At 35.0% G+C, this 9490-nt stretch overlaps 1 long non-coding RNA gene across 1 annotated transcript; it reads left to right on the top strand.

Annotated features, from left to right (window-relative positions):
• Nucleotides 1–402: 402 nt before the first annotated feature.
• Nucleotides 403–9011, top strand: LOC132724969 (uncharacterized). The gene is made up of 3 exons (XR_009624989.1): nucleotides 403–487; nucleotides 5061–5163; nucleotides 8806–9011. It is a non-coding gene; the product is annotated as an uncharacterized LOC132724969 (long non-coding RNA).
• The last annotated feature ends 479 nt before the right edge of the window (nucleotides 9012–9490 follow it).

The raw sequence follows: 9490 nt of genomic DNA, 5'->3' as shown, positions 1-9490 counted from the left end.
TACCCTTTTGGTAGCCCTTACATACCTAACTGTCTATACTGCTCTATAGTCACGTAATTTAATGAATTTAACAGTAATTTAAGTAATACACGGATGACAAAACGTTCAATAACATTTTCATGAATTTTTCCACTTTAGAATAAAGCCATAGAAAATTATAATAAATATGAAACATTTTGCAGATACTGAAAACATTACTGAATTGATTTTATTTTAGAGTGAATGAATCTTTCAAGATAAATATGTAATGTACACATGTACTGACATGCTTAAATTTATGGGAAATTAATCTTGCAGGAAACTGCAAAATTTTTAGTAAGAATTACTGCCCTTCCTTCGGAGTAACCTCAACCAATGAAATTCAAGTAAAAAAACAAGCATCCACGAGATCATGATTTTTAGATAAACCAATCTGCCCCGGGGGCAGATAACCGTATGATGCCACAGTGTGGATGACAGTAGAAAGGGTGTCATGATCAATCACAACGTAAGTGACCTGCCTTGTCCGGCAATCGAACCGGGGTTGCCTGATTCACAGTCCAAGGCTTTACCTATTGAACTAACCGGACAGCTTACATAAATAACCAGTGTTTTTTTCCTTATATATATCATAGAAACATGATCATACATGTGACAACTGAAATGGGCCAAAACTGGATTTTCAGCTTGATTGAGGGGCTCAAAACTGTTTGTTTTTAGCTCACCTGAGCTAGCTCGGTGAGCTTTTAGGATCGTTGAATGTCCGTCGTCTGTCCACACTTGTTCGTTAACACTCTAGCAGTCTTTTGTTTTACTCAATCATCATCAAACTTTGTCAGGATGCTCATCTAGGTAAAAGCTCAGATGATTTGATGATTTCTAGGTCAAGTTCAAATACAAGTCACCTTGGGCACACTGCACAAATATAGAAAAACACTCTAGTGGTCACATTTTTGACTGAATTGTCATCAAACTTTGTCAGGATGGTTGTCTAAGTAATTGCTGGGACGAGTTCGAACATGGGTCAGGTGAGCGATATACGGCCATCTTGGCCCTCTTGTTAAATTTCATTTACAGTGGAATTGGATTTTTTGTTTTTTGAATTTCTACATTATAAATGGAGGTTTGTTTTTAGCTCACTTGTCACATAGTGGCAGAGTGAGCTTTCCTGATTGCCTTTTGTCCGTTGTACGCCCATCTGCAGTAGGTCTGTCTGTTAACAATTTTGTTAACCCTCTAGATGTTATATTTAATACTGCATCTTTATGAAACTTGTTCAGAATTTTGTCTTGATATTTTTCAGTCATGTTTGAATCTGGGTCATGTGCGGTCAAAAACTAGGTAACCAGGTTAAATTAAAGGAAAAGCTTGTTAACACTAAAGAGGTTATAATTATATTAGTATCTTCATGCAACTTGGTCGGATTGTTATGTCTCCCTATATAGGGGGAGACATATTGTTTTTGTCCTTTCCCTATGTACATTGTATGTAATTATCTTTTTATTGTATGTCTGTTCGTCTGTATGTCAAAAAGTTTGTTTGTGCTTGTTCTCAGTAATTGCTGGTTGGATTTCAATGAAACTTGCTATGGTACATTGGTACCAAGGCTTGTTGAGTATTTCATAGGCATGTTCGGGTTCAGTGATTTTCAGTGGAGTTTTGGCCCTTGATTTGTCCAAATCTGAACACATTTAGACATATCTCCATAACCTCTGGTCTGATTTTTTTCAAACCTCAGAGAATGATTATTACCATTTGTTGTTCTGCATATTATTGGCACGTAAAGGTTAGATGGTTTGTCGATGAGTTGCGGCCCTTTATTCTTTCAAATTTCACTAGTAGTAAAATATTAAATGTCATTTAATTTATTACTTTTCCCTTGAAAATCTAGTGAAATTCTATATATTACAATTGGCCATATATCCTTTAAAGCTGCATGCCTCCAGATGAGTCAAAATATTTCAATAAAATCAAAACTTGAGACAAATGTACTAAGATGTAATGAAAAGTGAAAAGTTTCAAGATTCAAGTAATGTTTTACATACTATGTGCGATTAATGACTGATTTTTCAGTATTAACAACTATATTTTTACTGTGTTGTTTTTTGGTTCATAACATGGTTTGTAAGTGCCATTGATAATGTGTAATTGCTTCCTTTAGGTTACTTCACAATATTACACATTCAAATACATTTTCAAAACTTTCATAAAAATTATCATGAATCTGGAGGCGTGCTGCTTTAAAACACTGAGAAAGAAAATGCAAAAATATTAATTTCTTTTGGGAAACGGACACAGTGTTTTGCTGCAAATGAACACTCGGAATCACCCCTCAATATTTGCCAGAAAACTTGGGACCTTTGGACATTGGTACTAGGCAATGTCATGTCACTGACAGCAGCACATTTAGCTGGAGACACAAATGTCCTGGTAGATGCACTGTGAGCAGATACAGAACAAAGGAGACCAGTCATTGAATTTAAGATTTTGAATTTACTGGCCTGAATTCCAGTTTTGAATTTATTCTACTATATATTAAACTCAATTTTCTTAAAATTTACACTGGCCTCAGACTTATTTACACCGTGCCAGTGCTAAATTCGATGACTGGGAGACAGAGTGGTCCTCGAACAAAACACTTGTGAGAAAGATTTTCAGCATCTTGGGTTTTGTACTTGGATTCCTCACCCAGCGGCATATGCAGTGGATCCCCTCTCTATCTCATGGACAAACATGTATGCTTATGCATTTCCACAGATAAAGTTAATACTGCGTGTTCTATCTCGCATTCAGAAATATCAGTGTACACTAATCCTTATTGCTCTGAATTGGCTGCGTTAAGGTAGACCATGGTTAATGCATTACCTCCACTTTGAAGAGTATTCAAATAGGCTAGATACATTGAAATTGAGGGGTGTGGGTTCAAACCCCAGAAGGGGCAACTTTTTTTCTTTCTTTTTGTGTCGCCCCACGGAGTAGTGGCGACATATAGGGATCACTTCTCCGTCGTCTGTCCATCCGTCCGTCACAAAACTGGTCCGGACTACTCCTCATAAACTACTGGTGCAATTTCATCCAAACTTTACAGGAATGATCAGTACCAAGTCTAGTTGTGCATATTGTCAGCATTTTTTGGTTCAATGATTTTTGTAAGAGTTATGGCCCTTTAATAATTTTTATTTTTAAAGTTTGTCCGGACTACTTCTCTTATACCACTATTGAAATTTCAATGAAACTTTACAGGATTGATCTGTAGCTCAAGTCCATGCACATATTGCACGGGTTTTCCGGTTGAATAATTTTTGGCCGAGTTATGGCCCTTTGATAAAAAGGTGTTTTTTCTGTGTGTTGCCAGATACACAAAAGCTTGTCCGGACTACTCCTCATAAACTACTGGTGCAATTTCATCCAAACTTTACAGGAATGATCAGTACCAAGTCTAGTTGTGCATATTGTCAGCATTTTCCGGTTCAATGATTTTTGTAAGAGTTATGGCCCTTTAATAATTTTTATTTTTAAAGTTTGTCCGGACTACCTCTTTTATACAACTAATGCAATTTCAATGAAACTTTACAGGATTGATCTGTAGCTCAAGTCTTTATGCATATTGCACGGGTTTTCCGGTTGAATGATTTTTGGCTGAGTTATGGCCCTTTGATAAAAAGGTGTTTTTTTCTGTGTCTTGCCAGATACACAAAAGCTTGTCCGGACTACTCCTCATAAACTACTGGTGCAATTTCATCCAAACTTTACAGGAATGATCAGTACCAAGTCTAGTTGCGCACTGTCCGTCTGTCTGTCCGTCTGTCATAAAACTTGTCCCAACATGAAATTGGCCATCATGAGGCGACACATGTGATCATTGATTGCTCTTGTTTTCTTTTTAACATTATTTATGTATCTCTCTGATCCCTTATGGAAGAAAAAATGGTTTGATTTAAATTAAATAATTATTGTAGGCATTTATTTGCTAAATAATGCCAAAATTTAAAGCAAATATGATACCAGATGTTTTCAAAGTTTAATAAAATAATAACTACACGGTTAAAGTTACATTAAATAAATTTCATAAAAAAGAAAAAGCGACATTTCATTTATAAATTGGGTTTCATATCGACTCCAGATCTTATTTTGGTGTCCAGACAACCAAAATGAGTTTAATACAAATGTGCAACCTTATTGTGGCGATTTCGGTAGTACAATTTCTGTTTGCATGAGAATTTACTCCGCCTTCGGATCATCCGTACATCAATATTAAATTAAAAAAAACATGACTATAAGTAGAAGTCCTAATTTAACGGTATATTTCCGCATTGTAACTGATATTTTCATACACATTTAATCTTTTTTATGAGATGATTATTTTTTCTGAACCACAGGCCTCGTGCACCGTGAAGTTTAAACGGTAAAAGTGTGTTTGCACAAGGAAATCTTATATTTGCTGTGTTCCGGATAGCAACTATAACCTTAACACCGTGACGTAGCGCATACACGAGCTGATTATAGTCTTCATTTGCATATTAAATTCGTATACGAACTTTAGTAGTACCGTGGGGTTTTCCATTTAAAATCCTAATTTATGAACTATATTTGATGAGATTAACAACAATACTGTTAAAAAGGTTAATGAAACTGTAGAATGCTTGGTTTTTAGGCCGACGGCAAAACTATTTTAACATATTTATTTAATGTAGCTTTAAAGTATTTTATATTTTGCATGATCAACCAATATACCTTTAAGAAAATTTAGGCAAACTTGAAAACAGCCCCTCATAATTATGGTTAATTTTAGGGATATATTCTAAATCTGACTGCATGGCTCATATCGACAAATACTATGAAACATGAAAGGCTTTTCAGAGAAATATAGGAAATTACTGGCTGCCTCATGGCGAAAGGGCACTTATAGAAATGACTATAGATCTAAGTTCAGAATTTTCTGTCATTCAGATAGGTGAACAACAAATGCATACGTTTTTTATCTGAAAAACTTTTTGTTAAAAAAGCTTGTTCCTGAATGGGATTTTAAAGAAGCTTGTTCCTGTGAACATGGTGAATGGGATTTACCTTTTGTATTACAGGCACTAACAGACTCCTTTTGAACTGTTGAAAAAGCGTCCCTGAAAAACAAGCTTCCTTATTGCTGTAACATCTTTCAAATGATGTAGTGATCTGCAGTCTCAGGTATGGTGAAGGAAATGTTGACAAAGTAAAGGTATAAGTTTCATAAGACAAGGCTTTTCCAAGCAAGACAGACCAAATCATGTTCGTGACATGTGTTCATTTCAGCATTTCCAAAAAACAAATTATCCTAAACGTTTTTTGGCTGTGTATTTAAAAGGCACAGAACAATTTTGGTACTGAACTATTTCTTTCCGATAACAAACCTCATAGACCAGTTACAGCACAGACAATTTCAAAATGGATTGTCAAAACTATCAAACATGCATACAAGGACAGTAAAAAGATAATTAAAAATGATTTTATGAGTACAATACTTACCTAAGAATGCTACATGAACCCACCACTGTCCCCACAGGAGTTCAGTTTTTCTATGGCGATTTGTTGATCGCCAAGAAAGCAAGGTCATGTGGTTGATTGGTTATCTGAAAGTGAGGTTAGGAAAACTGTCACTAACATAAACAAGTGAGTCAATAAGTTAGTCGCAAGTGATATTCTGAATGTATCATTCTAGGTACGTCTAGGTAAGTATTGTACATAAAATCATAACTTGATTTTCAAATCTATCTATTTTATACCCACGCACAACAAAGTTGTAAGGGGGGTATACTGGAATCAGCTTGTCTGTCCGGCCGTCGGGCGTCTGTCGGTTTTTAGCTCAACTATACGAAGAATATGGATAGCTGTCCTACTCGCCCCGGCGTCGGCGTCCGCGTCCAGATTTCAGATTAAAGTTTTGGTGCAGTAAAATATTTTTCACTATAACTTTGTCATTTCTTAAGGTATCAACTTCAAACTTCAAATATATGTTCCTTATCATCAACCACATCTTATAGGACAAGGGTCATAACTCTAGCACCAATATTTTTAGATTTATCTCCCCTTGAACTTAGAATTTTCCTTAAAAAATACTATTTTTTACAATTACTTCTTTATTTCTTAAGGGATCAACCTCATACTTCAAATATATGTACCTTATCATCATCCCCATCTTATGTGACAAGTTTCATAACTTAAGCACCAATATTTTTAGATTTATCTCCCCTTGAACTTAGAATTTTCCTTAAAAAAATGCTATTTTTTACTGTTTCTTCTTTATTTCTTAAGGGATCAACCTCATACTTCAAATATATGTACCTTATCATCATCCCCATTTTATGTGACAAGGTTCATAACTTTAGCACCAATATTTTCAGATTTATCTCCCCTTGAACTTAGAATTTTCTTTAAAAAATATTATTTTTTACTGTAACTTTTATTTCTAAAGTGATCAACTTCATACTTCAAATAAATGTACCTTATCATCATCCACATCTTATGTGACAAGGTTCATAACTCTAGCACCAATATTGCAAGAATTATCTCCTCATCAACTTAGATTTTTTTACTAGAAAAATGTTATTTTTTACTTTAACCTTTTTAGTTTTAAAGGTATCTACCTCAAACTTCAAATACTTATTCCTTATAATCAATTATATTTTATGTGACAATGTTCATTACTCTTGAAGTAATTTTTACAGATTTATTTCTCTTTGAACTTAGGATTTTCTTTAAGAAATATTTTAACTTTGTTACTTTTTAAGGTATATACTTCAAACTTCAAATATATACTTCTTATCATTACATACATGTTGTGTGACAAGGTTCATAACTCTAGCGTGACTATTTCTAGAATTATTTCCCTTGATCTTGGAATTTATTTTAACAAATGTTATTTTTTTACTATAACTTAATACATAATTATACATAATTAATTTTTCTTTCATAGTTTTGTCCTCCTTACTGCGTCCAGTATTTTATTAGTGGAGCTTGGCTGTCTCCTGTGACAGCTCTTGTTTCTTGTCTTCCCAATAAGTTAAGATACCTTTGACCCACAGTCTTCATATTTGGCATGGAGTTTAGTAATGATAAGTAGATTACCCCTATTGATTTTGAGGTCACCAGGTCAAAGGTCATGGTCACAGGGGCCTTGACTGTAAAAAGCTTTTCCGCCCAATAACTTAAGATTCCTTTGACCCACAGTCTTCATATTTGGAATGGAGGCTAGTCATGTTAAGTAGGTGACTCCTATTGATTTTGAGGTCACCAGGTCAAAGGTCAAGATCACAGGGGCCTTGACTGAAAAAATTTTGTCTGCCCAATAACTACAGATTCCTTTGACGCACAGTCTTTATATTTGACATGGAGGTTAGTCATGATAAGTAGATGACCCCTATTGATTTTGAGGTCAAAAGGTCAAGTTAACAGGGGTCTTGACTGAAAAAAGCTTGTCTGCTCAATAACTTAAGATTCCTGTGACCAACAGTCTTTATATTTTGCATGGAGGCTAGTCATGTTTAGTAGATGACCCCTATTGATTTTGAGGTCACTGGGTCAAAGGTCACATGGGCTTTGACTAAGAAAAGCTTGTCTGCCCAATAACTTAGATTCCTTTGACCCAGAGTCTTCATATTTGGCATGGAGATAATCATGTTTAGTAGATGACCCCTATTGGTTTTGAGATCACTGGGTTAAAGGTCAAGGTCACTGGGACTTTGACTTTAAAAGTTAGTTCGCCCAATAACTTAAGAAAACCTTTGACCCACAGTCTTCATATTTTGCATGGCGGTTCATCATGACTATTAGTTGACCTCTATTGATTTTAAGGTCAAAGGTCAAGGTCACAGGGGCCTTGACTAAAAAAGCTTTTCAGCTCTATTGCTAAAAAATGCTTTGGTCAACAGTCTTCATATTTGGTATTGAGGTTGTTTATAATTAGAAGATGACCCTGCTTGATTTTTAGGTGACTGTGTCAAAGGTCAAGGTCACAGGGATTTTTACTATGATAAGCTTGGCTGCTCAAATGCTAAAGAATGCCTGTCTGCAGTGTATTGATTTTGACATTTTCACATTTGAAGCATGTAGAATACATAGCAATGGCCTAGTAACCTCAGATTTGGCTGGGAGGTTGTCCTTGAGCTCTAAAGGGCCGCTGTTGATTCTGACAAAGTGGTATGCGGGGATATTCACGCCATGACAGTGGCAGTTCTATTTTCGATGAGTAATGCAGCCCTTTATTCTTTCAAATGTCACTACATTTGGACATTTCTTGTTTGTTTGTTTGTTTCATTTTATTTCTAGTTTATAGTATTTATGACTGATCTCTTTGAAACATTGGTTGTGTATTTGTGTAGAATCAGTCTTCTCAAAATGTCTAAAATTTCTTTTGAAAAGCAGGCAACTTTATTCAGGTGAGCGATTTAGGGCCATCATGGCCCTCTTGTTGATTTCTTCCCAGTGCTGTTTAGATAAAAAGATAATTTAAAAAACTTATACCTGCTTGTTAAAATTGTAGGTATATATTCCAATAAAATCTTTATATTGCAACAAAAATCTTGATATTTTGCTGATTCTTTCAATTTTGCTTCCCACTTTTCTTTTTTTGGTGTATTTTGCCCTACTTGGCGGAATGCTTACTCAGTTTTCCCTGAAGGCAGTGTCTCAGCAAATGATGGGCTTAACTTTGTTGCCCTTTAAGCTTCAATATTCTATGACTTACTTCTTGAATTATTACATTTTTGTTCATTAACTTGAATTTTTTATTCAGGAATTTATATGGAGCTTCAAAAAAAGCAATGTCTTATAATTTGCATGTTTTTTCTTCAGATGTCAGCAAGAGCATGTCTGCAGAAGTACATAGTCATAAAACAAAAGGAAATGAAGCATCTTGGACTGTTCGTTTAGCTCACCATCTCTTCTCCCCATTGGCAGTGCATCATAAATATGTGATAGATGACCAGTCTAAATTTATAGTGTATACGTGTCCTTGTTGTAACGAAATTATCACAGGAGAACATGGAGACAATAGTTTAGGTAATTTCCAATTTTTAACTTGAGTTGCATGTAACTAAAAAAGAATTTGACCTAGAGTCATGAAACCTAATACAGGAATGCTGCTCAGCATGTGTAGTTGTGCACCTGGGTATTTTCTTATGGATATTTTAAGTGTTTTTAGAGTTATTGTCCTTGATTTAGTAAAAATTTACAATATTCAACTTGTGTTGCACGTAACTCAAAAAGTATTTGACCTGTAGGCCTGAAAGTTTTCAAGAATGTTGGTCAGCATGTGTACTTATGCACCCTGGGGTTTTCTTGTGGATTTATTCAGTATTTGTAGTATTTGCCCTTTACTTGATAAAAGACTTTTAGGTTTCAACTTGGGCACATGTTGCCCAAAAATATTTGACCTAGAGACATAAGATTGACAAATCGGTGGAATGTGGGGGGCACCTGTGTCATATTGAAACATTTTTAGTTTGTTTATGAGTCAATTTACATACACTCTTCTTCG

The sequence above is a fragment of the Ruditapes philippinarum genome, unplaced genomic scaffold, assembly GCF_026571515.1.
Source record: "Ruditapes philippinarum isolate M1 unplaced genomic scaffold, ASM2657151v2 ctg2579_1_1_1_1, whole genome shotgun sequence".
Taxonomy (NCBI): Eukaryota; Metazoa; Mollusca; class Bivalvia; order Venerida; family Veneridae; genus Ruditapes; species Ruditapes philippinarum.
Note: the sequence above shows the minus strand (reverse complement) of the source record. Positions and strands in the feature narration are given on the sequence as shown.